The following is an 8,917-nucleotide window of genomic DNA, read 5'->3' as shown; positions in this document are numbered from 1 at the left end:
CAACTTTTCTGTGCTTTCTACCAGACTGAGTCAATGATGAAAGTTAGGAGAGAGGCTTGGCATGGCTGAGAGGGAGACTTGCTCACTGGAACTACCAGAGCCTGGAGGATCTTGCCGGTGCTGAAGAGATCTTTAAATGAGAGTGTCCAAGCAGAAGCTGGGTGGTGGAGGAGGGAGGGTAGCCTCTTTTAACTTAATGCTTTGGGATCCTGGGTGGTTCTAAAACTATGATGGATGGGTGAAAGATCCTGTGAATCCACTGAAGGAAAAGGGCTCCTGAGACAGACAGGAGCCAGCAGTGGGCATAACCAGTGCTTTGCTACTCTAAGGCCAGGTCATGTGAAGCCCTAGCGGTCCTGTCTCTCCAGGTCAGGGGAGGGTCCTGCTGTAGTGCAAGTCTATGGGGGCCATTCTGTCCTTCCTCCTGCCCCACATGCTGGAACTCCATATTCTACAACAAAAGTTTGGAGTAGGAGAAGGACTGTATGCTTTTATAATATCCTGAATCCACCCCATACACATACACACATTGGAAACCCCTCCTGAAACGTAACTTCAGGCTTCCTCACTGTGGCTGGTCTTCAGAGTCTACAGCAGATTCTCTGGGCAAGGGGCCTTCTTTTTTCCTCATCTTTCCTCCAACCCTTCAGAGGCCAGGAGTGGAGAACAGGGGCCATCTTAGTCCTTCCCAGTGTCCTTCTCTTCACAGCCACTCTGAGAGCCCCGTATCTGCCATCCTTTTTTTAAAAAATTAATTTTTAAAATTTATTTTACATACTGACCACAGTTTCCCCTCCTTTCTCTCCTCCTACCCCCCCCATCAATCCCCCACTCCATCCACTCTTCCTCTGTTGTCTCCATTAAGAAAGGGGCCGGCCTCCCATGGGCGTGAGCAAAGTATGGCACATCAAGTTAATCTGCCATCTTTCTTTATGCCCACTTTCACCAAAGGAGAGGACCTTGTCCCTTCCTTAGCAGGGAGCTATTGGACATTTAAAGTCTTTTTCTGTTCCTTGCTTGCTGGGAAAGGAACAGCTCATTCATCATCCATCCATTCACTTATTCATTTCACTCATGAATTCAATTTAAATTAATCCATTCAACTCTAGCTGTGCCATATAATCACTATTCAGGGTACAGGAGGGAAGTAGTGAATAGGAACAATCAATTAGTTCCCAAGTTCCCTGGGAACTGAGATGGATGTGTTCCAATGGAACAGATATTTTCATGTGGAAAAATTGTATACAAACTAGTAAACAAATATACAAATGAGATGATTTCAAAGCATAGTAAATTCAGTGGTGGCAGATAAGCATGCGATGACCAAAGCATCTGGTGAGTTGGTGAAGAAGAAGATAGCCAGGAAGGCTTTCTCCAAAATCATAGCATGTTAACAGCAGTAAGAATGTTATGGAAGGCAGCTATGCTCACCACTATACCATCAACACTGCTTATGGGGCTGGAGAGAAGGCTTAGTGATTAAGAGCACTGGCTATTCTTCCAGGTTCAACTCCCAGCACCCACATGATAGTTCACAACCATCTGTAACTCCAGTCCCTGGGATACAATGCCTTCTTCTGGCCTCCAGGAGTACTGTATGCACATGGTGCACAGACATACATGCAGGGAACACATACATGAAGAATAAAAATAAAAATAAAAATAAGAATGAAATGGACAAGAGACTTGAGCTGGAAGATGCTGATGTGTCCAAGGACCACAAAGGATGCTGGCATGGGTAGAATATATTTTTGAGGAGAGTGGAAACAGAGGAGGTGGGAACCAGACCATGCCTGGTAAAGAGTTTACATTTTATCTGAACTGCAAGTGGGCATCACCTAAGGGTTTTAATCAGCAAGTTGTCTGATATGATCTTATATGTACTTTGAAAATATTGATGTTAAATACTGAATGGAGGATGGATTAGAAGAGGAAAAGTGGAAGTAGAGGCATCAGGCTAGATGAGAAACACTGGAATGGAACTGAGGGAAATCATGATTAATTCCTCAGCATGTAGTTTGGGGATGGAGTGGTGATATTTAGTGGAATAGGAAGATGAAATGCACAAGGATATTAAGTTCAGATGTAGTAATGAGGTCATGATGCTATGGCATAAGAAGACTAGAAGTTAAACAGATAGCAGCTCCATACATCTCAGGACTTTCAATCTCATTGAAAATTTCATACTATGTATTTTGATTATTCACCCTAACTTCTCCCCTTAACTTCTCTCATATTCACCTGCCTCTCTAAGCTACTTTGTGTTCTTATTAAAAATGTAATAATCCATCAACTCCAATTTTTCTTCATCAACTCCAATTTATGTTGTCCATACACTTATGAATTTTTCTTTTCCAACATGTGTCCCAAGATGGCTGCTCCAACTTTTTCTCAACTCAGGTGGGTGGAGGGTTTAGAAAGGACAGGAAGACAGATTCCTTTTCTGTCAAGGGAACAAATTAGAATCTGCCTGTATTAAGTTCCTTTTCTTAATGCTGTGACCAAATAAACACCTGAAGAAGAACAACTTAAGAGGACCTAGGAGATGGCTCCGTCACAAGCAAAGTGCTTGTTGAGCAGACATGATGACCTGAATTTGATCCCCAGCACCCGTGTAAAAAGCCAGGTGTGGTGGTGCACACTTGTAATTTCAGTGCTGGGGAGGATGAAGCAGGAGGATCCCTGTGCTCACTGGCCAGCCAACCTAGCAGAGTATGTAAGTCCCAGGTCCCAGTGAGACATCCTGACTCAAAAAAAAAAAAAAATGTGGCTGGATATCACCCAAAGAGTGACACCTGAGGTTGCTCTCTGGCTTCCACCCACATGCACACATGCATGCATGCATGCATGTCCCCTATGCATTTACACACATACAAACATGCGTGTATGTTTTCCACTTCCTACACAAAGGAAGCAACTTAAGGGAGAAAGAACTTATTTTGGCTTGCAGTGTAAGAGTATACAGTCCATCATGGAGGGGAAAGCATGAGACGCTGACTTAATGGTGGCAGGAGTTTGCAGTCGGACTCTACTTCTTCACATCTTAGTGCAACAAGAAGCAGAGTGTGGTCATATTTTATCTGCGTCCCCCAATAAAGTTTATCTGAGCATCCACAAAAAAGCCAGCCACTATATTAAACATAGAAGTCAGGCAATGGTAGCACACACCTTTAATCCTATCACTTAGGAGGCAGGGATCCATCTGGATCTCTGTGAGTTCAGGGCCACACTGGGAACAGAGCCAGGCATGGTGGCACACACCTTAAATTCCAACACTAGTTAACCATAAAGGTCTGGAGGTCTGTACAGACAGACAGGAAGTGACAGAACTGGGCAGGAAGAGGAAGTGATGTAGCTGTGCAGAGAGAAAATGAGATGGCAGAACAGAAAGGCATAGAGGCGTGGGTATACAGGAAGTAGGTTTCTGGCTGAAGATCTCTAAGTGGTGAGAACGTGATTGACTTCTTTCTGCTTTTCTGATCTCTCAGCTTTACACCTCAATATCTGGCTTCAGATTTTCTTATTAATAAGTCCATTTAGCAATTTGTCTACAGCAGAGGGCAGACAGGAAGTGGGGCCAGGCTATAAAACCGTAAGGCCTTTCTCCAGTGAACCATCTTCTTCAGCAAGGCTTTACTTCCTGAAGGCTCCACAAATCTTTCAAAACAGCACTACCAGCTGGGGACCAACTGTTCACACACATGAACTGATGGGGAATATTTTACATTTATTACATTGTCCTAATATGTGTTCATCTTGTATGGGCTAGTCACATGGCAGCAACTAGGTACAAGGAAGGTGGAGAAATATAGTTATCAGATATATGGTGTGGTGGTATTGTGTTCCCCAAAATATTGTGTACACTAATAAACTTATCTGGGGTCAGAGAACAGAACAGCCACTAGATACAGAGGCCAGAAAATGCTGGCACACACGACTTTAATCCTATCACTTGGGAGGCAGAGATCCATCCAGATCTCTGTGAGTTCAAGGCCATACTGGAAACAGCCAGGCATGGTGACTCATACCTTTAATCCCAAGAAGTGAGCCTTTAATCCCAGGAAGTGAGGGCAGAAAGCAGAAAGGCATATAAGGTGTGAAGACCAGGAACTAGGCAGGTTAAGCTTTTAGGCTTTTGAGCAGCACAGTTCAGCTGAGAGGCATCCAGTCTGAGGAAACAGGATCACCTGAAGGATTGGCAAGGTGAGGTGCTGTGGCTGGTTCTGTCTCTCTGATCTTTCAGCATTCACCCCAATACCTGGCTCTGAGTTTGTTTTTATTAATAAGAACTTTTAATATTTGTGCTACAATATGGGAAAAATGGCAGGGTCAGTAAATTGAAGGTCAGGATCAAGTCAGACTCATTGTGGCTGGACTCTTAGAGTAATGGTTATGAAAGGGCAAGGAGGCTGTGGACAGAATGCAAGGTCCTTGAATTTAAGGGTCTGAAGGTTATTGCAGGAGCACAGGCTGAGGTATAGGGGTCAAAGACTTGGGCAGCTGGAGAGGTCATCTGCACAAATGCTAAAGGTGATCACAAATGGCAGGAACAAAGGGAAGAAGACCAGGCACTGCGATCATCAGCAGATGGGGGAGAAGCTGTGGTCCAGGCTTCATAGAAGAGAGACTTTGAAGGAAGAAGATGTGGTTTAAAGCAGCAACAGGAGAATAGAGAACATCCCTTCCCAACTAGAGAGGAAGCAATTTCCACTTGAGTAGCCTGCAGGGGTTGTAGGATTCTCAGGAAATCTTAAAATATTATATAAGAAGATGTGATAGGACATTCAAACAAGACATTGGGAACTTAAAGGCATTTACCCAGAAGTCTTAGAGGGCATGTGAAAGGATTTCAGTGGAAGGGACTGGGAAGAAGACTGGGTGGGGCCAGGGACTGGAAGAGCCAGTTGGAAAGGGGGGTCTAGAGAATAGATCTTTCTTGAGGCTTTGAGATGGTCCTGGTGATGACTTGGGGTCATCATGAGAGGTGTGGCAGCAGTAGTGTACTTTACTCTTAAGAGTCACCAGGACACTGTGTAACCTTTAGCATCCGTGTAGATGGCTTGGACATTTTAGGCAGCTGATTCCCAAAGGAACAGGACAGATAATGGAGCAGAACAATCAGGGGTCCCCAGTGTGATGTGCCCATCACAGATCCTGTTAGATGTGACTGTTAGGATCCATGGGCACCGGGGAATTGAAGCTCCAGATGGAACTAGGTTGCTAATCAACTGACCCTAAAAATAAATAGGGAGACAGTCCTCCATCATCCAGATGGGCCTGCACTTACCCCAAGGGTCCTTCAATGTAGATGAAGGAGACAGGGGAGACAGCTGGATTGATGGCAGGGTGAGAAGGCCTTGGCTCACATTGCTGGCTTTGAAAATGGAAGCCATGGGCTAAGCAATATGAGTAGCCACTCAAAGGTGGAAAGTGCGGGGAAGCAGATGGTCCTTGAGAAAGGGATGTAGTCCTGCCTGAGCGCCCTGATTTCAGCCTGGTGAGACCCACCAGGGACTTAGAAACTGCAGAGCTGCGAGATAATAAATCTGTATTGTTTTAAGCCAAGCAGTCTGTGGTAATTAGAAACTAATATGAGATGAAAGGCTCTTCTCTGGTGACTGCTCCCTCCTGCAGGCTGCAGTGCTGTGACAGCTGGGAGGAGGAATCGTCAGTTTTATGAGGCCTCATTTCATGAAGGGTGGAGTTGGTGCATTAACAACTGTGCCCCTCAACAGCTTTGCATCATGCCCTCCTGCCCTCTGTGAGGAGGGTTCAGGCTTGGATGGGGCTTCCCTTCCCTCTCTCCTCACTGTTTGCTTTTTTGACTAGTGGCTTATGTAGGGGGAAGACGAGGAAGCCCCTTTGGATCTCAGTGGCATTTGCCAGTTTCACATGACCAGAGAGTTGGGGTGTTACGGCTTGTTGACACTGATCTGGCCATTAAGAAAATGAAGGCTCTGCCTCTTTTCTGTCATTGTTCTTTGGTGTTTCTCCATTGGCTGGGCTTAAGTGTGGAGGATGATGTGCTGTGGGTCTCTCAGTAGCCTCAATGGTAAAAGACAGGCTTTGAGACTGGGGACTTCTGTAGAGAGCATTTTATTGGCAAGGTTTCTAAGGTGTATCTGAGGCTGAAATAAAACTGCTCCAACTCTATGTGGAGACACCAGTGGCAGGCCATGGCTTCAGTACACTATTCTTTAGCTGCTGTTTGTCTGATTGGCTTTGAATTGAGTTTAGAACCTTAGAGTGAACTGTGGAGGGATGTTACTTTTGGCCTGATCACAGGCTCCTGGAATTATTTACTACCAGCTAGTCTTTAGTTGGCTTGGACTTGTAGATTCTTCTCTCTCTTTTTTTTTTTTTTTGGTTTTTTTTGAGACAGGGTTTCTCTGTGTAGCTTTGTGCCTTTCCTGGAACTCACTTGGTAGCCCAGGCTGGCCTTGAACTCACAGAGATCCACCTGCCTCTGCCTCCCAAGTGCTGGGATTAAAGGCGTGCGCCACCACCGCCCGGCCCGGACTTGTAGATTCTTAAGCTCCGTTTGGGACTGTGGATTTCAGAGGCCCCTGTGGGACTAACCACAGGGAGGTGTGTGACTTCACATAAGGAGGAAGAGAAACCTTTTAGGGAGGAAATGTCATTTTGGGTAAAGTGGAGAAAAACTCAGTGGGATTATTATAAATCCAAAGGATTTGAAAAAAGGAAGTACTGTTCTTGGGTCATCATCTTTAGGAATCAGGCTTACTTAGGAAACTAGGGACATGGGGTCTGTGTGAGATACAAGGGCTGCTCCTACAGTGAGAAAAGTTGGATAGGAAGGGCGGAGGCAAGGCAGTTCTGTTGACTGTGTGTGTGTGTGTGTGTGTGTGTGTGTGTGTGTGTGTGTATGTGTGTGTGTGTGTATGTGTGTCTTTCCTTTCTTGCCCTTCCTCTCCCCTCCTTTACCCTCCACTCCCTTCTCTTTTTCTTCTCCCCTTTCCCATCTCCCCTTTCTCTTCCCTTCTCTTTGTGCTTACTAGCTCAGGGCCTTGCCAGGTATATGGTCTACCACTGAGCTACACCCCCAGGCCAAAGACAATATTTTCTGGAGAGAGGTTGACTTCTTAGATACCTATGACTGTGATTGAAATAATAATGAAAGAAAAAATAAGTATGCCCATGCCTGCTTTTAAGGATGGAACTAGAAGCCATTAGAATGTTCCTTACTAAGTCAGGGAAAATGAATTCACCACAGAGATTTAACAATCATGAAAAACAGGAGGCCGCTAGAGGGAGCACCAACCTAGAAAACTTGCAGTCTCTATCACTGAGGAAATGGACAGGCTTAGTGGCCAAACTCCATTATTGGGTGAGTTGCAGAGGGACAAGTTACATTTTTAGGGGATAATGCTCGTGCTTTGAGAAAACATGGCACATAGTTACTAAGAAGGCAAAACTCCTTCTAAAAGGAATTTATCACTAAATAAACAGATCGAGTTACTCTTACATTAGGACTAAAGGGAAAGAAACATTCAATCTGTAGATACCACAAGGTCATAGACCAGTCAACATGCATGCTTCCCCACTCCAGTGTAAACTCATACCCGAATCAACCCCTCTACAGGAGATTTTTGTCACTGGAGGTTTAGTTCACGGCTCTTTCTTCTCTCATATTACATCATTTCTGCCTCATGGCTTCTTGTGCAAGCAATATGACTCTTGCTGAGCTCAGAGCTTCTGTGCATGTTTGGAACTGATGAGAAGGCTGTCTTTGAGATACTTTCTATTGTCTCTTCTATCCTAACTGCTTGGCTAAGCAAGACAGATTCCTAACCAAAACTTCTGAGCAGCCTTGATAACCTCAAGGGGAGCATGTGGAGGTAGGTGTGCATGCCTCACAGATGTGTGGCTTCAGGCTTCCTTGCAGCCACTCTAGGCACACTGTGACTAGGCTCCTCCCTATTTTTTTTTCTATTTTTTTTTGAAACAGGTTTTCTCTGTGTAACTCTGGCTGTCCTGGAACTCACGTTGTAGACCAGGGTGGCTTCGAACTCACAAAGATCCGCCTGCCTCTGCCTCCCAAGTACTGGCATTAAAGGTTCCTCCCTCTTAAGCATGTGATCATGCATCTTGAAGTAATATTAAAGACTTCTTCGGTACCTCTGTCCTTGCACCCAAAACCTCTTGAAGGAAGTTCAGGGTTCATGGTTGCTTTGAGACATGAGAACATACTGAATTTTGTGGTGTGGAGTTGGCGCCACTATATCCCATGTATCCTTGCTGCTCTGACTTGGAAGAAAGATGGACCCATGAATTATTCAGATTAAGTTAGCTTTGGAGATGCTAGAGGAAGTGCACTCATCTCATAGGGAAAGACTGGGGTGCAGCCAGTCTTCTGTCTCTGAGCATAGGCCTTCTCCATGAGCAAAGGGTATACTCCCTATCCTCATCTCAGGTCTGTGAGGTCTCAAAGCATCCCCTTCAGTAGTGCCTTAGAGCTCTGGAGATATGCTGCCCCAGGAAGGAAGAGCAGAGGCTGTGGGACTTAGCTCTACTTGGTCTTAGGAAGCTGAAGTTTCAGATAGTGCATTTTTTCTTTTTCTTTGCATCCTGACTACCTAACATCTATGACAATGTGGAAGCCCTCTTCTCTCATGCCTATCCAGGGAAATCAGAATCTTTCAAGTTGGAAGTTGATGTCTTTGATCCACTTGGGCTTGAGTTTTGTGCAATGTGATGAATATGGATCTATTGGCATTCTTCTACATGGTGACATCCAGTTAGACCAGCACCATTTGTTGAAGGTGCTTTCTTTTTTCCTTTGTATATTTCTGGCTTCTTTATAAAAAATCAGGTGTCCATAGATATGTGGGTTTACATCTGGAGTCTTCGATCATTTCCATTGATCAATCTGTCTGTTTTTATGCTAATACTATGT

The sequence above is a fragment of the Peromyscus leucopus genome, chromosome 20 (assembly GCF_004664715.2).
Source record: "Peromyscus leucopus breed LL Stock chromosome 20, UCI_PerLeu_2.1, whole genome shotgun sequence".
Classification (NCBI taxonomy): domain Eukaryota; kingdom Metazoa; phylum Chordata; class Mammalia; order Rodentia; family Cricetidae; genus Peromyscus; species Peromyscus leucopus.
Note: the sequence above shows the minus strand (reverse complement) of the source record.